Raw genomic sequence first — 16,971 nt, forward strand, 5'->3', positions numbered from 1 at the left:
CCACGACACGAAACACCTAATAATCGTTAGTTCACTATTTAAGTGGTAAATAGTTAGGTTGCAGTGTCCACTGAGAAACTTACTCTTCTTCCTTTTGTCTCCTTCGATACTTGTGTCGCAGAGTGAGATCTTACTCCTGCCACGAAGTGATATCGGTCCCGTGCAGGGAAGTTAGATCGTCCTGTTAGATCGAGAGCCTGTCTTCTGAGCTGCTGCAAAGATTCAGGCTTAGGTATTTCGCAGGGCTGAAAGCAGTACTTACTTTCTTGGGCTTTAAGCGGTTTGTTCTCCTGGATCCTTTTCAGGTTGTGATAAATAAAAGTGAAGGATCTGTCCATTTGCTTCTGGTATTTAGAGTTTGTTTCAACTTTTTCTGAACCCATTGCGGATTTTTTGCGAAGTTTGAAGCTATAGTTCAAAGTGCACTGTTTTGTTCCTTCAGGCGTGAAAGCCGTTTATACCGTTGTAGTAGAATTTGAATTTTAGGTATGTGACAATCCGCTGTACAAGTGCTCATTGTGGATACTTTATAAGTTGTCGTCAATCATCCGTTCGCCCAGATTTCCGATGGGATTGATCTTTCATTTCGTTTACTCATCCATTAGCTAAGCATTAGTGTTAGACACTAGCACCGAAAGGCGAGAGGCGCAAAAAACAAAGAAAGAAGAAAAAAGAAAAGAAGAGAAATAAATAAACAAATAAATACATGTAGAAGCACGTAAGTCTATTCACTTTACTAATCAGTTGTAAAACGAAAGCTCGTAACTGCTTTGTCACTCAAGCGTTTCAACGCTTGACGCTTGTTAATGTTTCGATGTTCTTATTGCACTACATTGTGACGTTGTGTATGTATGGTTTGATTAGCTATTGCAATTGCTTTGGGTTTGGTTGTATGGTCCTAAATCATCGTTCGTTTCTGAGAAAGCTCCCAAAACAAGAATAGAGTAAAAGTTATCTTCTTGAGATAGGGTCAAGGCCGTCTGGCAACAGATAATCCTATAATGGAGCTCCCTTTCGATTCCCCCTATATATAGCTGGCAACATCCTATCTCAAAGAAGCGGTAATTTGCCATAGATGAATTACCTGTATAGATAGAACGTTCCTAAATAAACCGAACACACTCAACGTTATGAGGCTTTTGTTAAACCTGAAATTCCTTACACTTTTCTCATATGTCTGTTAATTAGAGTGTGAGCGATTACTATTTTTACAATAACTGTCTAATTTCTCGCGCGCTGATTGGCTCATTTTTTTATCATCAAGAAGAGTACAGACGGATAAAATTTTAATTTATGCAAGCTTTCAAGTTCAACTTTCAGCTGTCAAACTGTCAACTTTTTAACCAATGAGATTTTATGAACTTTTTTAAGCAGCCAATCAAAAACCGAGAAAAGCTATTGACAATGCTCGGGTCATTTTGGACAAAATTCACTTATCTTTGTATACGGCAAGTTTACGGCGTCTTTTCCCCTCATTTATTCCCGACATTTGACCATTTTGGAGTCTTGTTATTGTTTACTGTGGAACCATTCGCCTGCGGCTCGTGGTTCCACAGCCACTTTCACAATGTTATGACGCAATTTGTCATCAATAAGAGGACAGACGCATAAAAAACTGACGTCAATTTGTTAATTTTCTAACATTAGAAAGCTGCGAAGACAACGTAACCAACCAAAGACGTTCGAGAATTTCATGACTGAGGTGTTTCTTATCTATATACCATATTATGGCAAACATGCACTTGTGCCGATTGCTTTCGCGCATTCTTGTCTTGTACTAACTGGATTGTGGTTGCTTGCACGATCGTAAATTGACGACACGGACTCTTATTAAGTCACTAGCCTGATGAATTATTTGAGTGATTCCCTCGATTAGCGATCAACGGAAATAATAATTTAATACTATCCTAATGTTCTCATCAAACTACTGTAGAAATCATGGTAGAATGGCATCATGTGTCGGTCGTAATCAATGTGCGGTTTGTGCGAGTCTGTCGCGATCGTAAATGCGGGGTGGAGGAACGATGTTATAAAGCCATCAGACCGATGAGACATTGGCAACAGACGACTGCAATTATGATTAGCGCATTCTTGAACTTTCACTGTTGCACAGTAAAGTTTTGGTTTCCTACGTCTCAGCTGAGTAAAGCTTGCCCTTCTGGAACCTACATTTACAATCTTTAAATGATGTTCGGTTTAAAACGGATTGAAGTATATGTTTTTTGCCCGCGTGTGACTTCCCTAAACAAATAGCGTCACGAATTGTGTTATTATGTTTGTCTGCTTCGAGTTCTCATTTTAGGTTTGTGTCCCCAAAATTAGAAACTGCATGTTAAACCTTAACTGATTTCTTAATTTCTCCATTTCTTTCGAAGCCTTTTCCAAGCTGGCAAATTTTGTTTTCTAAAGGAGTATAAAGTCCGTCTGACAGCAGTTGTTACATTAGCAGGGCCTTTTTAGTTACCGAACATAGCCAGACTGCCTGATGGGATTAAAGATGCAATCATAACCGCTTAACTTTGCAGTATCGTCTAAACCTTTAGTCAATGAAGATAGGTAGTATAAACATCTGCCAAAAGGCAGTCTTCGTCTGTTTTTAAAGCAGTTTGATAGATAATCGTCTGCCATATTTCTGAAGCGTTGATCAATTCTTGTATACGATTCTGACTCAACAGAAACCTACGCTTGCTTTTCAGTTAATTATCACAATACTTTCTTAATAGTTAGCTAAAAGCTCGTGTTAGAAGTCGATAATTGCAATTAAATAGGGCGAAAATGTTCATTAGAATTAAGTGATTGAATAGCTGATAGTATGGAGGGAGAGTTTTGTCATCCGTGGCAATGCTGTTGAGAGAAATACCATCCAATTGAACTCGGCAAGACTCCACTCGGGTGTTAACACCGTTGGCACCTCACAACATGTTTCATTATTCCGTCGTTGCTCGTTCCATAACCCAGTGTCAGCACGCAGTGTCATAATCAGGTTTAGCAATCAAGTCTTCAAATTCTTAGGGCAGGTTCCGAGGACAAGTTAAGCCAATTACAAAACAAGCCACATGCCACAGCTGTTCCTAATCATAGAATGTTTCCTTTGTTTTCCAACTTGCAACTGAAAATCTTCCTGGGTATTACAACTCGAGGCTGGTTCATCATTTATGGGCTAGAACTGTCGACTGCAAAACTGACTCTTCTGTTTGTCGTTTTGGAAGCTTGTGACTCTTATTGCAACTTCATTCGCACAGGGTCACGTGATTCATGCTGCTGCGATGATTTCGGATTAGTCCTTTGGGAATGCCTGTGTCTTCGTATTCGTGTGACCAGTTTCACATCTTGCAATTGTTTTAGATTATGGTAAATAACCACAAAAGATCTCTCCATTACCTTCTGGTATGAAAAGTGGCTTTTGATGTCTTCCTTATCCATGCCCGAACGGCTTGTAAATAAAAGTTTAAAACTTCGCCTTCAGAAAGATTCTAGTGATATACCCTCCGGACTGTTGAATCGGAGTAAATTATAATGAGCTTGATTGATCAATACTACATTTAAAATCTGTGATAAGTTCAACTTCCGTTTTTATATACTCAGTTCGATAACATGTAGCGTTCCTAGTCCTTGACACCACAAATTTTCTATCTTCGACTTTCCATGAGGTGTGAAACAGCCCTCTTTTTTTTATTACCAGCGCGCAAGGATTCGTAAGATGGATTTAGATCAGATTGTTGGCCAGTTGTTGAAAATTCCTTTCTCTGAATTACAGTTCATGCTACTAAGAATAGGTCATGTTAGGTCGACTAAACACTTTAAATACAGTCTAGAATTATCTTCAATTCTAGCAAATTTTATAATCCACGGGTATTAAAGCAGAACAGTACAGTTGACACGTCCAAATCAGAGGTAGGATAAATTCTAAGAAGGGACTCTGCGTTGAAACAGCGACGTGCACTGTACGTAGCTAGGGGAATGGGAAAGCTTGAAGAGGCAGGTTTTTCTGCGGATGAAATTTCCCATATTTATGAGCTTCCTTTCAAACTAACTCTCGATGTCAGAATGTCAGTTTTTCAATTTAAGATTAACCACAACATTCTGTACACAAAAAGTAGGCTCTTTAAAGATGAGATAACAGAGAACGACAGATGTTACCCTCGCAGTGGCAGTCAAATACTGACCTATCTTGTTGAATGTGATTTTAGTAAAGTATTTTGGATCGATTTTACTTCTTGGTGGAATGGTAAATATAACATGCAAGTCAAACTCAAACTGCGTGATATTCTATTTGCTTTTCATCCCGGAAAACAGCCTTTTTTAGGCATTAACTACTGTTTGCTTGTAGCCAGAAATTACATTTATATTTCCGCAAAAAATGAAGACCCCTTCTGTTTTACTTCCTATCTTAAATTTAAAAAAAAAACAAGCTCAGGACAGACAGAAAGAAGATTAGAGGCCTTGTTACTCTTTAGAGCACTTTTGTTTTGTTCGATTCTTGTGAGTGTTTATAAGACCGTAATTCGTAGATCTTTTCAGTTAGCTATTTTCACTAGTTGTAATTTCTTTTCGTAAGTTGTTACCGTTTAATTTTTTGTATTTTTTTAAAATTGTGTTTTATGTTACCTTTTTTTCAGTGAATGAATAAGAGAAAGGGTTATTAAAAAAAAGGTACATTCCTTTATGGAAAACCCAAAGTGTGAAGGAAAAACAAAAACAAAAACAAAAACGTAGGGGAATGAGACGACGACCAACGACAGGACGTGTTAAAAATACTACGGCAAAAGAAAGAAATACAAAAACCAACGCGAAGTGATCGGCAGCAGTGTATTCACAATTTCCCCTGTAGCATGTATAGGGTAGGGCAACGGGTTTGAGCGCTTTCCAGCAGTTATTCTCAGATGGAGAAAATCATTGCCACTGTATCAGATGAATTTGCAATCTTAGTATCACACAGATGGTCACTATCGTCGGTGGACAATATGCACATGCAATAGATCAAAGTCTAGCAACAATAGACCATGTTAAAAAGCACCCTTTATTTTAGCTGCGTATATTACTCTAAAACGGCCAAATGTCCCTCAATGATAAAGAAATACAACATCAAAGATAAGACTTTTAGCAAAGATTGAAAAATACTGTCGAGGAGGTTTAGGGCCGCATTAAAAGTTTTGTTTTTTATGAATTTAAGGTGGGCCTCAACCCCTTCGACCGAATTTTTTAAACGTTGCAAAAGTTGTGTCTCATGGCGCTAATACAATTCCACAATAAAGAAAGTGTGTTTCAGTTATAAGCACGTAAAGTTTAACGGATCTACGTCATGGTTTGCACATCTAGAAAAGTTTAGTTTAAATTTTTCAAGTTCTTCGTTTGTAATCCGTGTTAATCTTCTCCATCCTTAGCCATCCTTGTTCCTTTGAATGGTTTATTATTGTCTGTTTGGTGTTTTTCAATCTTATAGTAAAGCACTATTTTTAGGTTTCTTAGATATAAAGCAATCAGTTTGTACGTGAAAATAGCTCAAAATATTGTGACTGAGCTCCTTTAAGTTAAGGTTGTTTATACAGGTGGCACTATTGCTTTGGTATCCTATTATACCATGAAGTAGCCACAAAAATATGGAGTGAAAACTTATTGCTACTCCTTAGCAGCTTGTTTATTTCCTCCTCTATGAAAGAGAGCAAAACGTTCAAGAGCAAAAAAATCGGTACGTTTGATCTCTAGTAAATCGCCAAAAAAAGGTTAAAACATACGTTTTACGTGGTGCTAAATGGACCCACCGTTGAGCACTGTTTTCGTGAAATTTCTTGAGATAACACCAAATTGTGCCTTGAAGTTATGTTTTGAAGCCTTGAAAATTTTGTTGAGTATTGTTCACGCGATCGTGAGAACGAGAATTTTTCTTTGAAACACTCCCACTATAATTTTCGGTTAAATTTTAATGTTGAGCACTTTTTCAAAAATCTTGAAATGTCTCGATAGAATTTTTGGAAACGTTTGCCACACATGCTTGATAATCAAGATCATTTTACTCCAAAGTTTCATCAACATTGATTCGCTGAGACGCTTTCAAATTTAACGATTAATTAAAGACAGGGGTCTTTGAACCAACGAGAAAGTTGCGTAATAAATCCACGGTGTAACAAAACTGTGAAAAAAAATTCTAACCATTGTGTATTGCATTCCTCCGTCATGCAAGCTTTTGAACAAAAAGGCAAAGCATACTGTACGGAAAAACAATAGTGCCGTCGATTACAACACAATACAGTAAACATTGATGTGAATGTTTTAAAATAATTTTGTAAATCGTGAAATTGTAACGCAACTTTCCCCTCCGTTGAAGCCTCTCCTTCATCGATAAATTTGAAAGTGTTCCATTGCATCAATATGAATACAACTTTGGAATAAAGCTGTGTACATTATCAGGTACGCACGGTTAAGGTTTTTGGAAAATTTATCGAGTCGTTGTAGAGATTTTTCTAAAAGCACTGAAATCAAAAATTAACCGCAAATAGAAATGGTGGTGATCTTATGTAAAAGTATTGTTCTTGAGATCGTGAAGAAGATAGCCAACAAAACTTTTGTGGGTTCCATGTCATCAAAATATTGTTTATCCGTCAGTTCATTCATATACTATTATTATGCAAAAAGTGTGATTTGAAATGTTTTTGTGATTTACTCGAAATCAAACACACAGAGTTTGTTTCATTATTCTCGTTTATTCCACTTGCCATACACCGTAGTTTAAGACATCGGTGGCAGCTCTTTTATACCACATCTGGTTCGCGCCAAATTCAACTTTTATCGATATTCAATTTGTTTGCATGTTTATCGTTTCCATGGAAATATCTATTGCTCTAAAACTTACAAAACTTCATCCATTTAAACAACTGGTGAAAAGCACTGTGAAAATGCTTGGTATGGTCCAGAAAAAATAATTGTATCAAGACACCTTAATATCAATAAAAACACTTTTGAGAACGATTATACGCCTTTCTCTCATTTAAGCCTAACAAACAAACGAAGCGAAAGAAAAGAACTGGTGAAATTCAGGATAGGCAATTACAAACTAAGGATTGAAACTGGTAGATATGATCAAATTCCATGATTAAGCAGACTCTGCCCTATTTGTGATTCTAACCAAATTGATGATAAATCTCACTTTCTTATGTATTGGATTAAATACTCTATTCTAAGAGATGAATTTTATAGGAACTTGAAAATATCTCCGTTACAAGCCATCGGCAGACTTATGACTTCTACAAATCGTTATGCTTATATTCAGTTATCAAAATTCATTTCATATTGCCTTGATCTACGTACTATTCCTATTTCAAATCAAACCGACGTACTTGATTGCATGCCATATCATCACCTTATGATATGTTCACGATAAACTGAATTACTGTTTTAGTTTTAGTTTACAAATGCTTTTGTAGCGCTTTATGTATTTATGGTCATGCAATTATAGAGCAAGTAGTTGTTGTTATTGTTGTAAACTAGGTTACAAACGTTGGCATGAAAAGTAAAATTGTCACGTTTGCTACTTTAACGTATTATTGAATTTAAAATGAACGAAACTTAACTTAAATTGTAGTCTGCACTATCTGAGCTTGTCTCACTAGTTACGTTAGCTTTGACTTCCGTCTGCCGTAACCGAGTGGGGCCATACACCATGAAACACTGTGTTCCTAGCTTGATAACGTTTTAATCATGTTGACATCAAACGATCGTTGAGCTGACAGACGCCTCCAGCTTTAGCTCAGTGTGGGTCGAGTTTGTTGCTGGTTCTCGACTCGTTCCGAGGGTATTTCTACGAGTCCTCCGATTTTCCTCCCTCCACAAAAACCAACATTTCCAAATTTTAATTCGACCAGAATAAAGGACCTGCATGAAAACCAGCTAAGGCTTATGTGGTTTCCTCTCTAAAATTTATTTAATTTAATTTATCGCCGTATCAGCGTGACATGCATGAAGACGAAAATGAAGCCAAGATTGCCATTTAAAATCCAACAAAAAGTAGGGGAAAAAAAAGCAACGCTATGGCTATTTCACGTTGTTACTTTGCGGATGACAGAAGATATTTACCGAGACGTACTTGTACTAATAATCTGTTCATGTGCTTGATCCATTTAGCAATATACTAACTCCAAATAGACGGGGACGTTCCGTTGTCGTCGTCGTGCTCTGCTTAAACGTCCTAACAGTTGTGTTACAAAGAATATTGCAAACCTATTGTCTGTTAATTCTTATTTCGTTCGACAGATTATATGTAACTGAATAATTATATGCGATATTTTTTTTCCGTTATGTAAGTCGGCACTCTATGCTTCAGTCGCGCTGGCAGTCCATCCAGATTTATCTTTCAAAAACCCTATATTTCGACAGCGGCGAAGGCTTCGTTTGCACCGGCCTTTACCATATTTGTAGATTTTTGATTGCACTCTGTACAAAGGCAAGACAACATCACGAAACCATCCGCTCAAAACGCCTGTAATTAGGATTGTTAATAAATTTTTGTCAAAAGACCTGAAACTCAAATTTACTAAGCCATTTTCCACCGGCCAAATTAAAAGGACATACATAACTGATGAAAGTGCATACTAAAACATGTGGCTTAAGGAATCCTTGTCTCTGTCTCTCTCTCTGGCAAATTACAAACTTGTTCCACGGGTCTCGAGCCACTCATCTCTAGTATTGCCGACTGACTACTGAATGTGTGAGTCACACTATCGGAGAAACTGACTCGTCTTGGTTTTGGCGGCAAAACTGTACTTTCTGTCGACTGATCTGCCCTTTGTTCTGGAGTCGTTTGCTCATATCTTTGCAATAATGCCGGGTTGGGTATTTGTGGCACACTGTACCTTCTTCGAGGTCTCTCATTAAGCGGTTTCTCGTCTTGTATACGTTTCAGATTATGATAAATAACTGCAAATGACTTTTCCATATCCCTCTCGTAACTGGAGCTGTTTTTCGCTTTATGCCCATTGGTAGTTCTTGATGACTTTTTCATGGTTTTGTATTCGAACAGTCGCAAAGTTAATAACACTCATTCATTATCAGTCAGTTACAAATTGGTTTCGCTTTCGTGAAACTGCTTTCGAAATGTTTGTCTGCTATGGCATTGTATTGCCTTTGGACATTACTGTGCTAAATGATGCTTAACTGCATTGTCCACTTTCCATTCTTATCAGCTGGGTGGCTGAATTGTAAATAACTAGATTATCATTATCATTATTTGCTGATATTCATAGAATGTCTTACATGGAAACTTGGAGGCCACTATTAACAATCTTTCGCTGCGTTGATCCCAGCATTGCTGTACCTTATCCGTCATATATAGATAAGAAAACAACGTGGAGTGCCAACCCGTAAAAGTATGGCACAGTTATAAATTAAGCACAGAACAAATTCGTTGTGAACAATTGGGCCACTGAACGACAACAGGAATGGAAAAAGTCGTTCTTGTAACGAAAAGGAAAAAAAAACCTAATAATTAGCATCTTCTTACATTTTCTTTTTCACAAAATGTCAACAATCAAACATATAATCTTAACGTAAAACTACAGTAAGACCTCAGATGAATGGTGAAAGAGCTAGCTTCAAAGTTAATGCATGATTAACGCAAAGCAGCAGGAGTAAGACTAGGTTGAAGTGCATGCACTATTTACATCAGTGTTTTTATTTTTCTTTCCTCCGCAAGAAGTAGAAACTCAAATGTTTGACAGGTGTCCGCTTCGACTTTCCTTTGTTTGTACGTGTCCCCCTCAGGGTTAAAGCGATACACTTACGTGAGCAAATACGGGTGACCAGCTGTGGGCCACTGCATGGTTCAATGTAGCCATTCTCATCTCATGTTAGTAGTTAAGATTTGCCGCATTTAGATTTTCTCATAGCATTCGCGATTGTATACGTAGAAAACCCCAAAAATCAAATTTTATTTTATTCAAAACAAACCAAAACAGGCAATGAATGACACTAAAATTGATCGTGTTAATGAAGTTTTGTTTCTAGGAGTTACGAACACGTATCTTGGAAATCTCAAATAGAGAGTGTAGAAAAATTTTTAAATCATTAGGCATTTTCATTCTCCTGTAATTCCCACGGGCCGTTCACTGGCCTGCAAGAGCAAAGCAAAATCTAATTAAAAAAAAAAAACATTTCATAAGCCATATAATAAACTACTTATTAACCTCGAACGTACGGTCCTTACGGGAAAATCTTAAACCGAGACCTAGCCATATTGACCTTGCTATTGCACGGCCAATAGACTGTTTTCGATATACTAAAATTCAGCTTGGCAGTGAGGCTTAGAGGGCACGAACAAAGCGAATTGAATGACATGTTTACTGATTTCTTTTGTTTGTGTCCTCTAGGCCTCGCTATCAATCGGAATTTTAATATGCCGAAAGTGACCTATTGCGCACATGGCACTTACTTGCTTCTAGTTACTTTGGATGAGGTTTGGGTTTCAGGGAAAATCGTTTATGAAGTTTCATGATCTTGAACGTGATCTGTAATTACTGATAAAGGAACCAATTTATTTTTCTCCGTCTATTTTGGAACATCGTGATTCTGGTTTGACACCTGGTTATGAATATGCCTTAAGTTGACTTTTCAAATACTCGAAAATCCATTACCTGAAGAACTCAAGGAAATAAAAAGTTCTGATGCATCCTCAAGATATATCAATCCATTTTTAGTTCATGATTTTTATATCAACTTGGGCGTTGTCTCCTGCTTACAGTATCGTGGAACAATTGAGAATTGGGTCGTGATTTAACTATGTTTTTATTTGATTAAACTTGAGGTTTCTCACCGATAAATTAATAGTTCCTAGTAACGTTTAGTGTTATTGCTTTACCAGTGAAAGCTGTATTAAATGATCTAAGGTATATAAGTTTAACCTTAGTGAAAACATTTTGGTTAACAACAGAAACGCGATAAACAAAGATAATAATCTTTTAAGCTATCTGTTGTTTTAGAAAGATATTCAGTGTATGTGCATGTAATTAAGGATTCGACAACACACAATCAGCAATTGTAAGAAAAAAAGTTAGAAGATTTATCAGGTCAGTGAAATATGAAGAAAATATATCTCGATGTGGAAACATAGGAAAGGAGCTGAAATTCAATTAAGATAAAACCTTAAATAAATCTTTCAATTGAACTTGTTGGGCTTTTTATAACAAGGGGTACCTCGCTCGCTGGGCTAGTATCCAAAGGGCGCTCTGCACGCGCGGCACACTTTCATACCTCTACCTGGCGCTCTTCCTTCTCAAGGTTTGACCTTCGCAGACATTTTTGGCTTTCCGATCTCGGCTTTCGCAGCTTGACTTGAGGGCAAGTCTCAGTGTCGCATCCAACTGAAGTTTATATTGACGATATGGTGTGAAATGTCAGGAAAGAAATAAAAAGGAACGAAAGACGAAGAAAAAGAAAACAAATTGGAAAAGGGAAAAAGAAAAAGAAGAAAAAATAAGAAAAAAGTAAATTAAAGAAAAAAGAAACAAGGATAAAAAGAAACGCTAGTATCGTAAGTTATGTCAATATTACAAGTAGCATTAGTATTATATAAGTCATGTTGCGGTATAGTAAGTAATTAAGCAGTATTGTAAACTTGTAAGTAATGTCAGCACTGTAAGTAATATCGTAAAAATTGTTACTGTTGTAAGCATTGTTAGTAACTGAATGTACGTAAGGTTAGTATTGTAACTTAATGTAAAAATATATATATATTTAGGAAATAGAATACATGGATCGTGTTTCTATCGAGTTACAGAAACACGAGTGGAAGCTTGGGAGAACGAGAAATATTGTGGGAACACGAGCCGCGGGCGAGTGTTTCCACAGTTTTTTTCGAGTTCTCCCAAACTTTCTCGAGTGTTTCTATTTAACAAATAGATTCCATGTTGCCGTGCGCCTGTTCAGTAATAGATCACAGATGACGTCAAAATGTGGTAAGAACCAAAAGTGGCACACGAGGCGATAGCCTAGTGTGTCACTGATGCTCTTACCACATTTTGACGTCTCCCGCGATCTATTACTGAATAGAATCACGGCAACCTGGAATCTATTTGTTTTATATAATAAAGAAACAAACTACCACAGAAAAGTCTTTTTATTTCAAAATCTTTTTATTTCAAAACCTTTTAACATAACTCGGAAGCCGGCCTTCTGCCACTTTGGCAAACACGAAGAAAAGCCATTTGACGTAATCCATTGTCTATACAAAATGAAGCAATCTCATTGGTTGCTTTGCATAGCAATGAATTGTGATTAGTCCAGGAAAAACACGTCACTGTCAAACTTGACTCGAAAGTCTCTTCTCGTGGAATGAAAACTTACAGCGAAAGCAGAATTGAACTGCGAAATATGCAAATCTTAAAGAAAATGCTGGAAGAGTCAAGTCAGTTTTTGTCATCAGAGTAGCCCTGGGAGCCGAAAATATTTATGGCAGGAGTTGAAAAATACGCTCAGAAAACTTGCGGTTGCGGTCAATACTGGAGGCCATTCGATTCGAGTTTTGAATGAAAGGAACGTTAGTGACGGTGGAAACTTTTAGTCCTCTGTGGTTGGTGATTATCAAATCAGTTTGATATAGTGTCTGAGACACCTTATAGCTGCGATACAGTTGGCCGTGAGCTGTAGTGAACTATACTTTGCTCGCTGCTGTGCCCTAAAACGGACTGGAACATTCGCGTCGGAAAGCAAGATTATGTGTTTATTTCAATTGATTTTAAGAAGTAATGTTTTGATGTTTCATTCCTGACCCCAATCTGTGTCAAGAAATATTTTGAGACTGAGAATTTTTTAAATGAATTAATGTCATAAACATCTTGTTTATTGGGTTTGTTAAATTCGAGGCAGAGCAAGACCAATTATGTGTTTGGTTTAGTCTCGCTCGACTGCCGACTGAGATTGCTTGAGTATTTTTTCTGAGTCGTTTACTGAAAAGGCAACCGCTTTTTCTTTCTTCTTCCTGCTTCTCATACCTGTTCAAGGCCTCGACAAGACGTTTTTGGTACCTCATCTTTCGCCCAGTGACGTAAAATATTATCTAGATTCTCAAAACTTTCCGCCATTTTAAAACACAGAGGGAAAAACTTTGTAATGATGACGTCAAACGTGCGTCTGTCCTCTAACAGATCATAGGCGAGAACCAATCAAAATGCAAGAATAATTTGGTTTATTATATAAAACTCGATAGAAACACGGAGAACATGTTTTCTATTTCCTATAGAAAACATCTCGACGAAAAAAACAAAAACAGCTTGGTTGGTTACTTTGATCATCAAAATGTAAATTCTCTTTGCTCGCGCCATCATTACGCCTACAGCTCGTGCTAGTTCTGTGTTTCTATCGTGTTATAGAAACACGATTTTTAACCAATCAGCGCGTGTATTTTCTTAAGGTTGTTTTCTAAATATATATAAATATATACATGCATTGACGATAAAACTATGAATGACAGTTCCAGAGGACAATCAGTTTTAAATTACCCGATTTTCAGGTTTATGCCACGATCTAACTATTTAACGGTGTTTTTGTCAGTTTTCCAATTGACCTATTCAAAGTCAGTTTTAAAGCATTAAAACCTGTCTGAGTATAGTATCCTAGAGACTCATAACACCATTTGTTTTCTTTCAATCCCGTCGTAATTTTAAAATATTTGTTTGCTTGGAAAATTGTTTTGTGTTTGTTTGTTTGTTTGTTTGTGGTTTGATTTTTGTTCAATTTTTTAGTCGTGCTATCGCGATTGGGTAACATTGTATTTCTCAATTAGTCAAAACGTTTCAACTGGAGTAACACAATTACTTGATTGGCGCTGTTGGTAAAAATTGTCTGTATCTATTTGTTGAACATTCTCTTTCTATCATGCTATCCACTAAAGAACCGTCTGGTGATCAAAAACGATATTGATGAGAATGACTAGAGCTTTACAATAGTAGCCTTCCTTTAAAAAATAAAACATCATTAACAACCACATCACTATAATATTAATAGAATAAACAATGAATGCAAGGCTTAAAACTGCCATTTTGATTTAGGTACTTAAATGCTGAAGAACATTGTTTGATCATTTTACCGCAGGCTAGCATGGAACATGAAACGACTATATTAATAACCCAGACAACTGTGACTGGAAGAAAAGAAATTATAAATAGTCAAGTATCAAATGCGTTATCAAAACGTCTTGTAGAGACACACTTTTTTTATTGCTTAGATCGACAGCAATAAACTTAAACAAATTAAATAAAAAACGACGATATTCCAATAAATTTAATCAGACTAAGCTTATTTATCAAAGTTGGAAGGTACACGAAATTGATTGTAGTTATTAATATGGTTCCAAATGAGTGGTTACATGAAAGCATAGAGGGAATTGCGCATTAGATATGGCTGTATTCGTTTTTGTGTTGAGTACTGAATTCCTGTTTCTTGGGGTTTTTGTTAGTTACTGTCTCTTGCAATGGCAGTTTCACGCTGGATGAAGTTGCAGTTACGGTCAAATTTAGCCCTTGACAAGAGTAGGTGGACCTGAAACGAAACGTTTGTTGAACACTCAGTTAGCTTCAGGTCTCTTTGTGATTCATATACCACTTTATACATATGTGAGCTGTGTTGTTTGGTGGCCATTGAACCAGGTGTGCCCTCTTGACTGAACTGCAATGCTTTCACGCATACACAAACAAATACAAAGTCGAATGGATTTTCGCTAAGCCTTTACTATTGCTATTTGGTGAATGTAAACGTGTAATTACAGAAATATGTCCGGCTAACTATGAATTTTGGCAGCCAAAAGCAGCCAAAGGGTCAAGGCGGTGCCTTTTTATCGCCAAATAGAGGCCACCACAGACAAAAGCAAATGGTTTTTATTCTAAACAAACATATTAGTGGCGACCGACAACGAACTTTGACGAACTCGTGTCTGCTGAATTGTTAAGAAATAGACGATGCGCTAACAGCAATATTCTCTGACGTTTTACTTTCACTGATTTTTCTGTTAACGAATTAACTTTAATTTATCTTCCAAGAGAATAAATACCGATACTATCATGAATACAAAGAATCAATCATTTATAAGCAAGGGCTATTAATAAAATGTAACCCTTTTATTTTTAGCTAAAGATGCATTGACAACTAATTGTTCCAGACAGATCACAAAATTAAAGATGACACTAGGCGGGAGATATCGTCGAAATCTTACAACTAGTATTAAAAGAAAACCTACAATGTTAGCAGGGTTAGCTAACAGGTTTAGGATGTCTTGAGTTTAATCTATCAGTTACAAAAGTAATATGGGCATAATTTTCATAAATGTGTACGACGATTTCCATTTCAATTACACATGTACTAAGGCTTCTTGTTTACGGCACCATATGTATGTATTATCAGAAAGGAAAATTTGACTCCTCTGTCAATGTGTCGGTAAAGGCCACCTTTCGTTTCAAATCTTTAGGACTGTTGGAAAGCTCCAATTGTGACAAACGAAGAGCGAAATCAGAATACGGTCGACCAAACATGTGGGTGCCAGAAACGCTATTCTCCTTAAATTGCGGTTCGTGTGTCCCGTAAAGTTCTTGCTGATGAGGTTCGCTGCAGCTTTTTCTTGACTTCTCTGTCAATGTGTCGGCAAAGGCCACCTTTCGATTGAAATCTTTAGGACAGTTGGAACGTTCCAATTGGGACAAACGAAGAGCGAAGTCAGAATGCCGTCGACCAAACCTTTGGATGCCAGAAACGCTATTCTCCATAAGTGTCCGTTCTTGTGTTCCGCACAGTTCTAGCTCATGAGGTTCACTGCTGCTTTTTCTTATTGGTGTCTTTTCCTCGTGAAGCCTGTTTATGTTGTGATAGATTATGGTCAAGAACTTGTTCATGTCTTTCTCGTACGAGCCAGAATTCCGAAATCGTTGTTTTCTTTTCGCTCCACATGAATCAGGATTTTTCTCGCCCCTTATCTGCTCCTCCATCTTCACTGTAATAAGCAAGGGACAGCAGCCACGAGCGAGATTTAGTGATTTCACCGTTGGACGTGGTCCGGTCGGACCGATAAGCCAGTCCTTGAATGTTGTACTAAGCTAATAAATAACCACCACTATATTCGTTCTGTCACAATCCAGTGTCTCTCTCTTAATTAATAAATAAGTGTACCAAAGAATTGTCTGAATATTCTTCCAAATCGCTTCTTGTTGTTTTCTACAGTTCCATTAAACCTCGATCAATGCAGACCAACCTTTACCGAAATCTAAGCCATTTGCAACTATCCACTTAACTTGAAAACTTTATTTTTATTGCCTCAAGCATGCATGGGAAAAAAATCGATCAATGTAATTAATATTTGGTTTAAGTTGTTGTAAGTCAAGCATATCAACCTGCTTCGTCTTAATAAAAACAAGTATGAAGAGATATGAAAAACTTAAGAGGCGACGATCAACCTCAAGGGTTTTTCTTGTTATCACATTTGTGTGTGTGTACTGGCTTCCAAAGCCAGTACACTATCGCCATCGTCCCTGTGAGTCAATTTATATTAGGTCTGATTTTGATAAGTTCCGATTATTGTTAACAATAGATAAATTCGCTATCGATTGAAATTTCCATTACATCAGACACTCCACCGAAGGGAAAATAAAACTGAATTTCATTGGATGTTGATGTTTCTTTCTGCCAATAAAAATGCGCGTCGCCGTACACATCACGTGCTTGCCATGCCGTGTTGTTTTCCTTGGATTACGACCAGCTTCGGTCATGACTTTTGCCTGTTACAATATTGGATTCATCATTTATGGTAAGATCAATATTTTTTAAAGATGAATTTCGTAAACTAGGTATTTACACCCATTTTCAGTGTTACTGCATTGGCGACATCTTTCAAAATGCCATGTAAACGGTTGCAAGACCGTTTAAACTATGAAACTGGCAATTCTTCCGGTTATTAGCGGTAGAAATGACACAAATGATAGCTACTGACCTCAGATCAGTGAC

The 16,971-nt window shown here is 37.1% G+C and overlaps 1 protein-coding gene across 1 annotated transcript in view; it reads left to right on the forward strand.

Annotated features, from left to right (window-relative positions):
- Positions 1 to 13,925, forward strand: part of LOC145478407 (uncharacterized) — a 47,970-nt gene extending 34,045 nt beyond the window's left edge. The window contains exon 9 of the transcript XR_014048254.1: positions 11,867 to 13,925. The gene's annotated coding sequence lies outside the window, so the exon portion shown is untranslated. The remainder of the gene's footprint in view (positions 1 to 11,866) is intronic.
- Positions 13,926 to 16,971: the final 3,046 nt, after the last annotated feature.

The sequence above is a fragment of the Orbicella franksi genome, chromosome 2, assembly GCF_964199315.1.
Source record: "Orbicella franksi chromosome 2, jaOrbFran1.1, whole genome shotgun sequence".
Lineage (NCBI taxonomy): Eukaryota > Metazoa > Cnidaria > Anthozoa > Scleractinia > Merulinidae > Orbicella > Orbicella franksi.